Source organism: Alligator mississippiensis, chromosome 13, assembly GCF_030867095.1.
Source record: "Alligator mississippiensis isolate rAllMis1 chromosome 13, rAllMis1, whole genome shotgun sequence".
Lineage (NCBI taxonomy): Eukaryota > Metazoa > Chordata > Crocodylia > Alligatoridae > Alligator > Alligator mississippiensis.
Genome location: NC_081836.1, coordinates 5494332 through 5502877, shown reverse-complemented (window position 1 = coordinate 5502877; position 8546 = coordinate 5494332). Strand labels below are relative to the sequence as shown.

General features: G+C 50.4%; 1 long non-coding RNA gene across 1 annotated transcript in view; it reads right to left on the bottom strand.

The window, feature by feature from the left end:
• Positions 1-376: 376 nt before the first annotated feature.
• Positions 377-8546, bottom strand: part of LOC109286287 (uncharacterized) — a 66918-nt gene continuing 58748 nt past the window's right edge. The window contains exons 3-4 of the long non-coding RNA XR_002094279.2: positions 5327-5556; positions 377-4994 (exon numbers count right to left, since the gene is read on the bottom strand). This is a non-coding gene — a long non-coding RNA (uncharacterized LOC109286287). The remainder of the gene's footprint in view (positions 4995-5326; positions 5557-8546) is intronic.

Below are 8546 nucleotides of genomic sequence, written 5' to 3'. Positions count from 1 at the left end.
TGGCAGCCCCCGGGGACGAGGGTTCAGGTGCCACAGAAGGTCAACGAGTCCCATCAGCTGGCTGCATTACTCTTTGCTCAGGGTTGGCATCCGGATCTCCAGAGCCACCCCGGGAAGATCCTTCAACTTCCCCGCTCCGTGTCCAGAAGCACCTTGGCACATCCCTGGCCCCAGGCCTCTGCGTCCTCTTGCCTGAGTTATGACTGCAGAGGGCTGCTGAAGGATGAATGGGGGCTGTCCTGCGTGACTGAAATTATTCTATTTACTGCAGCAGTGGCTTTATTAAAGCAGCGCTGTTGTTGTACGGCTCTCTCCCCGCCCAGCCCCCAGGAGACGAGGAAGATGATACCAGCACAAACGAGCAATAAAAACGACGTAGCCATTACAAAGCTGACAAATTTATTGCAAAGCTTAGAGCTTTATTGCAAGAGGAAAAAGGAGGCCAAGCTCTGTTTATTAGCTGCACTGGAGTCCTTCTGAAGCCAAAATGTGAGCAGAGTGCGATGCTGTTAGCCAGGTAGGCAGGGAAAGCATGATGTCTACATGGATTTCCTGTGTGTATAGAAAACACGTGCACCAGGGAATCCTTGCCAGTCAACCCCCTTGGTTTGGTGCTTACAGAACAGGCCCAAAAGTCAGGGCATCTAGCTACTATTTCATTTCAGTGCCAACCACTGGCTCTACTGTTCAGGATAGTCTTGTGTCCAGAGCTATGCACCACTTGCAACTCCCATCAAAGACAAGGGGAGCTGCAGATACTCCCCACCGCTGAACAGCAGCCCTGCAATAGCCTGGGCCTCAGTTTCCCCAGGTAGTAAAATGAGTCTAATACTGACCCTCCAAACAGGGGATAGGATGCAGCTTAACTCAATATAAGCCGGGCTTTGAGAACCTTGTGTTAGAAATGGATTTGCAAAGATCCCTCTGCGCTAAATCAGAAACACGACCCACATTAAAAAAAGCATTGATGGGCATGCACTGAAAAATCCCCTCGTCAGCTTTAAAAAGATCAGCCAAAATTCAGCCTTAAGATGCGTAGGGCAGAGTGCTGGTAAAGCAAGCTGACTGTGTCCAGCTAGAACAAGACACCACCCAAGCCTGTCATGTGCCTTCCTTTGTCTTCAGGATGGGAACTGAACAGGACCTTCTTGTTTGGATCCATTGGGAGAGAGGCTGTGTTTCATGTGTCACAAATCTTGTGCGACAGCCAGTTCTTAGGTTTCCAGCCTGGTTTTGCACACTTGGAGGCTTGGCAAGGCCAGATCAGCATCCTGCGAGGCATCTGAACTTTTGGAGAGGGAATTCTGAAACCTCTAAGGTTTGTTCTTCATTTGCCTTAACCCTAATATTCTCCCCAGCAAGCGGCGGGGGACAGGATTGCCTGTGTGCATTGGGGAGGAGAATTTTGCCTTTCCCACAGACAGGACTGCATTCTGCTTTTCATTCTTGGGGTCTCTCTTTATTGCCCCCTGATGAACATGCCAGGAAATCCCAGATCTCTTTATATCCCTGGCAGGAATGGACTAAGTGCACTAAAATAGTTTGCGGATAGCGAGGCATGATGCTATATCCCTCACACCAGCCATTAGCAAGAAGCATTCCTTTCATTTTACTGCATATTTCCCCCTGTTAAATAACCTCATTAATGGAACATGCTTTTGAGCAAAATAATCAATGCACCACTTCCAAAATGCAGCAGGGAACATCACAGCAGGTCCTAGGCAACTTGCATTGAAAAATGCTCCTTGTAGAACAGGTTCTTTTTAAAGAAAAGCCAAACAGCCGGAAGACAATATGGTAAGAAAGAGCAGCTGGCACAGGTTCATACTTTACAGTGCACTCCCTCTAGCCTCTCAAAAGCATCCCATCTGCTAGATTAGATCTTCCTATCAGGACATTTATATGGGTTGCATCACTGAGATGTCTGAGCCCTTCAAACCCTCTGAACAACCTGCAGGAGTGCCTGCTACCCGATGCTTCAGAAGAAGATAAAATATGTAGGTGCACTTAGATATGGTGCAGATGCATGGCACGACATTTCCTTCTGGCCTCTTTGGATCATGAGCGACTGCTCTGAGGCAGGTCATGAAGCATCAGGCCACTGAGCACACATAATTCAAGTCATTATTAGCCATAGCATTACCCAGGCTCTGTAGTGTTTTGGATCCTCATATCTTTAATGGAGTTAATAGCAGACTCCTGTCTCATGAAGATGTTCTGAGATTAAAACCATGCAAGTTTGGGATGCACTCAGATAATGTAGAAATGGAGCTCCAGGAGGTACCTAAGAAGGGGGAACAAACTCAGATACTACATTTAGTAGTGGCCAGATTAATATTTGCAGAAGCCCAAGAACTATTTAAGATGCCCAACCTGGGAGACTCCAAGGGGTTGTCTACAGGGGGCCAGGGGCTCAGCATGTTCTGAGCACAAGCTCTCTTTGAAGCATCTTGAGTTTGGCAGCCACAACATCACTAATTCATTTTAGGCCATTGCTTTTAAAGAAAAGCGTGCAGCTGGAAGCTCTGCAAAGCCAAGCTATAGCTGAGGCCTCACAGCAAGCCCAGAGTCACCAACTTTCAAGTCATGTCCTTCAGCCAAAGCCAGGTTGAAAGACACAACCCAAACTCCGGCTTTAAAATAGAAATGCTTTCAAAACCTCCAAAGCCAAAGGCAGCAGCTCCCGAACTCTGCTTTTGAGAAAGACTTTTTGACCCCAGAAGAGGCACTGACAGAGCAAAAAGCCAATGTCCCAGTCAGTTTACTCAGTGCTTTAACCAATAAAGTCATAAATGTACAGAAATCTGTAGCTGGCTCGAGACATGTTCCCAAGTCACTGCTTTGCCATACTCTGCTATCCCAATGTGGCAGGCTCAGAAAGCTGCTTGTCAGGGCGAGATTGGTGGTGGCTCAGTTCTGCAAAGCCATTTATTCTGCAGCTGATAAGTAGCATTAGGCTCGTCTTCCTCTCTGCCTGCATGCACGCCAGGCTGAAGTCTCTATTCCAGGTATTGTCATGAGACTAAATGTTCTCACCTCCTTCGAATTGAATGGAGAAAGGTGCAGAAGCAGAGCAAAGGAACGAGTGACTTTCCAGCCTTGTTGCAACTTCTCCCATGGGGGCTATATTTGTCACCGCATTTCGCCCCTGCGTCTAGTGTCATCACTGATGTCAAAGGAAGGAGGATTTCAGGACACAACATGCAGTGGGAGGGAAATGTCACAGCCAAATGTCACGTTCTGAGAGCAGCCCAGCCAGATTTGCGCTGCACAGCGGTTCAGCACTGACGTCACGATGGAGGGGCTTTAAACTGAGACATAGGAGAGGCTGGTGGTGAGAACAAGGGTCCGAGATCCAGCCCTTTTGGGATCTATTCTTGGCTGGATCCCTGACCCGAGCTAGGTGAAACTCATTACAAAAGAGAAAAATCGGGAGCCAAGTCACTGCCTGAATTTATAACATGCCTGCGAAACAGAAGCAATTTTTCAATTCAGGCCAATTTCTCTGCCAGTGTTTCTATAACTCACTCCTCATTTCGGTCTCTGAGTGGCTGATTTGCCAAAATAGCTTGTAAAGTCCCTGGTGTGCAGCTATCTGGTTGGATGCCTTGAGGGACAGGATTAGTGATGGATCCTCTGGAGGGCACAGGACACTTCTGCAATCCAGGACTGTCATGCTGCCAGCGCAGTCCAAGAAAAAGCAAGCAGAGGCTGTTACCTGCAAAGCTGAAGACCCTGGATGCTAAATGCCTGCAAGACCACTGGCTTGTTGACAGCCGTTGCTGCCTGCCACGTTGGGAGCCCGTGAAGGTTGTTGCCAGTCCCAGTTGCAGCATGACCCATGCCCTCCACCCCAGAGTGTGGGGCACTTCACCTCTGCAAATACACCAGCATTCCCCCTGCAGATACACCAGCATTCACCAGCACGGACCAAGCACCTCTTGTGTTTGAATAAGTTGGCTCTCCATAGGCGGGGTCCTTGGTGGGCTGCCTTCCTATTACCTCCAGTCTCGGGGTTCCTTTGTGTAAGACCATCCCTGCCCTTTCTTTCTTCCTTTCTTCCCCCTTTCCTTTGCGAAGCTGCAGTAACTGAGCCTGGCTGACTTCACTCCATAACTCACGCCCACGTAACCCTCAATCATTTTCATTGCCCTCCACGGCACCTGCTTCGTTGCAGCAGCCTCCTCTTTAGGATGTGGGCAGCCGGATTACCTGCACTGCCATATATCCTGAACTCGATGGGAACCGGAGAATGGCTCCCTGCAGGCACTGTCTCCACAGCTCTTTGCCTGCTATTTTTCACGGCTGCCAGGCACGGTGCAGATGGCTTGTGTGTATCGTGAAGGATGTGGAAGAGAACTGTAGTGTTTTATGGCAGTTCAGCTAGTCCTTTGTTACCGCGGCATTGGCTGGGGGGTTTCTAAGGGTTAAATCCAGCAGAAGCTGACTGTAGGAGAGGCCATAAGCTTCAGAGAGCTGCATTCTTCACTGCATCAAGGGACAAAGACCAGCCACTGTCCCTATGAACTGTACCTCTGACCCTGCTAAGCACAAGAAGACCCTTGAAGTCCAGTCCAAATTTATGACCCCAGGATTCAATAGCTCTGAGTTGGCAAAGGAAAGGAGGAACTGAGGTAGGATAACTGCAATCAGTGGAAAAAAACGTGAGCCCTGGAGCTTGGCAGAGGGACACAGGGGTAAGGGAACCATGCCAAACCCCAGGGCTCAGAAGAGTAGGTGACAGCATGAGCTCCGGGGGAGCATTGCTTGTTCTGCTGTTATTCCTTTGATTGAGGTTAGGCACTGTCTTGGTTTGGAAAAGAAGCTTTGAGTCGCTGTGGTCATGCTGGTTACAGGTCCTGAAGGGAAGTCTTGCCGGGCAGCTGAGTCCAGTTAGGCCTGTGGAGCCATCATGGTCGATGAACAGGGGACTGGACCTCAGAGAGCAGGAGCATCGCAGGCTTCCCGTGTCCTGGGAGCTGAAAGGCTGAAACCTAGAAAGGGGAGGCGGTTTGAAGGTTGAGAAGGATCAAAGACATTAATCACCCTGAACTATGGCACATCTACATCTCCCTGTCCTGCAGGACCATGCGATAATGGATTTGGATGGGCTGGGGAGGGAAGCCTCAGAGAAACATCCTTTTCACCATAAGTTTGCTCAAAACTACTTAACTCCTGGCTTTCAGCAAGCACTCAGTGCTTTCCCACCTCAGGCTGCTACACTCCTTCTCCTCGCTTGACTTCTCTGGGGCTTGCATTATTCATTCACTGAATATAGCACACACAATATGCTGTTTACCTTGGCCTGCAGCCGTGCGTGGCTTACCTTCTCTGCCTCCCCCGGATCATTTCCCTGACAAATCCCTCCAAGGCAGATCAGTGCGGTGTATCATTCAGCCATCAAGCAGGTCTCTCCTCCTGTAAAGGTGTGCTTCACAGGTAGGCCATGTGCATCATTCATACACCCTCTTGCTTAGTGTGCTGTGCTGCATTTCCCTTCAGGCAACCGCTCTGCATTATATTAAACCACCGGAGCAGCTTCTGGGGGGAAGGATCCTAAAGAAATTCACAAAGATGAAAAGAGACAGACAGAGAATAGTTGTATGTTTTCATGTGGCATCACAGTAGCATTTGTGAGAAAGGAGAATACACTGGTCCCCTTCTTCCCTACAGTCCTCTGCCCAAGGACCTCAAAACAATATACAATCATTAATGGCTTCAGTCTCACAGCGATCCTTTATACTTGGAAGTGTCGGCAGAGGCAAGGAAAGCGACTGAGCAAAGTCACCAAGGCAGCCCATGGGAGAGTCAGGGCTAAGCCCCACATTTCCTGACTCCTAGCCCTGCATTTTAACCCTGAGATCATCCTTTCCCTTGGAAGTAGGTTCAATGCACACCTATGCCTTGGCTGTCTTTTGAATCTTTAGTCCATATGCATGTGCCTTTCGTCATTTTGTGTCCCCCGTATTTAGTTGTTCCTGTCCCCATTAGCCCCCACAGTTAGTTGGGGTTACTATGTTACTTGGTGGGCTCTGTCCGCACCTTTGTCAGGATACAACTAGGCCTATGCCTTGGCGGTGCAGGACCACCCACCAGCAGTGAAGAGCTCTGATTGAGCTCTTTTGAGAGTTAAATGCACCAGGACACTCAGTGTCCAACTATTGATCTTCCTGGGCCTGGACATCCAATCCACTGCTATTGTGCGGTCTTGCCACGGAGCGTGACCCAGCTGCTGGAAATGATCTGAATGGCAGAGATACGATTAAGGACACACACCTAAGAAGCAAGAAGAGAAGGAATGCAGGCACAGCTTGAGAAAGCTGGAGACACCCTGAGAAGAAAATGACTCTTATCTCTGCCTACATAGCTACAGCCTTGGCAAGAGATGCCCTTTGCTTCTACATACCGCGCTCAAACGGCACGGGAGGCTGCTGTATTGCTCTGCTCCAGTTCTTTCTTGAGCATGTTGCTTTCCTTAGGCTGAAATCCAAAGCCCCTTCTAAGCTGAGAAAGCGCTTTGTCCTTTGTCTGTGGGAAAGCCATTGCGAATGTATCTGCCTCAGGAAATGGGATTGAAAAGCAACCTCCAAAGAGACAGCAAATCCCATATCCCCACAAGACAGACTGAGGCACATGGAGCACGTTCTGCCTGGGAGCTGCTGCAGCCCCCCAAAACAGGACAGTGCCCCTGCTCTTTGCTTAGGTAGCCGTGCTTCCCACAGATGCCCCCCGGACGCCCACTCAGGGTGCTGGAAACCTAGACCCATATCTGAATCGGGCCGTGTGCACCCATTTCTCCTTTGTCTGGAACTATGTCTGATGGTCTGTGGTGCAGAGGGGCCCTCCATCCTCCCTCTCTGCTCAGAAATCTCATCCTCTCACCTCCAGCTCCCTCCCCTCTTGGTTCCCTCTGCTCCAGCAGGCCCTCAGCCTGCTTTCTTCTCCTCTGCCACCCTGCCTGCCCCTCGCCATGCTGTTCAGATGCGAGGCAGTGCCCCGGGGACCTTTGCTGAGCGCTAGGCCAATACCATTTATACTACGTCATCCAAAGAGAGAGGTGGGGGTGAGGAGGGGGTGTTATTTTTAGACCTCGGCTGCAGCAATACTAACTCATCATGAGCTACATCACTCAAGCCCCACATCCCCCTCCATCCTGCTTCACCTGAGAGCCATCCCACTGCTGAAGGTAGGAAGGGAGGCTGCAGCAGTAATCCCTCCAGCACCGCACGCTGCCCTTCTCTCCTGCTTTCTGTGCAGAGAGCGGTCACCCAGCCCTTTCCCACAGGGTGGGAGCAGTGCTGCTTGCAGCCAGGAGCAGGGGAGGGAGCTGTGCTGTGCCCCCGGCCCATGCTTTCTGGACGGGCCCCTGTCTCAGATCGAGAGGCTAGTACAGGCTTCACCGTCTTGCCTCAGCTGGGGACTGTGCCTGGGCACACTTGTCTGCTGGAAACCAGGCAGAGATGGCATCCTCTTCCCAAAGTGGTTTGCAGCAATGATCACAGGGGAGCAGCTCCCAGCATGTCTCCCCTGGCTCAGGTTCAAGCTCGACTCGCTTGGTTTCAGTGCTGTTTTCCATGGGCCTCTTGGATACCCCTTAAAGCAGTTACCCAAGCTCCACTGGCCCTGGCATTTATCAGCCATTTGGGAAGGATCACATGGAAACACCATTCCTGCCAGGGGTTGGAGATATCCCTGGCCTCCCTCCATCTCTCCATGTGTCCCTATGCAGCACCAGGCACAATGGCACTGATTCTGAGGGCGGCTAGTGGGTGCTTCTCTATGCCAATCCTCATAATTGTCAAGGGAGTTTGATAGCCAATGCCTGTCTTTCCATCATCCCCATTTCTCCTCTTTACAGCTCTGAGCTTATCCAATCTGGGAGTAGAAAAAATAGCATATGGTTTAAGCTACTAATTAGATACCCTGGGAAGTGGATGATGACAGTCAACAGTTGGTGGACATCCAATAGGCTGAATATCTGTCTCCCATTCATAGCTAAGCAGCCCATATGAAGGCAGTCTGGGTTGGGTTGTATGCTAGGGTTCACCAGGAGTAACTGGACCAGCTTCCCAACCTGCAGCTCCTTCTGCCACTGTTCAAGTGTCAAATGTTCAGGCTTTGGCTGGGGGAGAATCCCAGGCTTGACGCCAAAGAGTTAAACTTGGGAAAAGAAGACTAGCTTCACAATTTTTTTTCAGTACAGCCTGTGCCTCTCCCGACTCGAGCTATGACAGCTCTAATCATCCTAAAGTGGGACTCGCATTAGCTGGATTGAGCTGACAGAGCTTCTCTCCTGATGAAAAACAAGTACCATGTCATCTCTGAGACAAGTTCTTGCTGGAGCTTGCAAGGCTCTGATAGAAGCTGGAGGGGGAAACAGGGGGGGACTGGATGGTGCAAGGGGTTGGGAATGAACCCCAGAGACCGGCTCAGCCACTGCCGAGCCAGCCCCCCATCTGGACCCTGTGTTGGCTACTGGATGACCATTAGGAAGTGTGTGCTAATGGTCCAGTTCCTGGTGGGAAGGCAAATGCCTTCTGACTCCA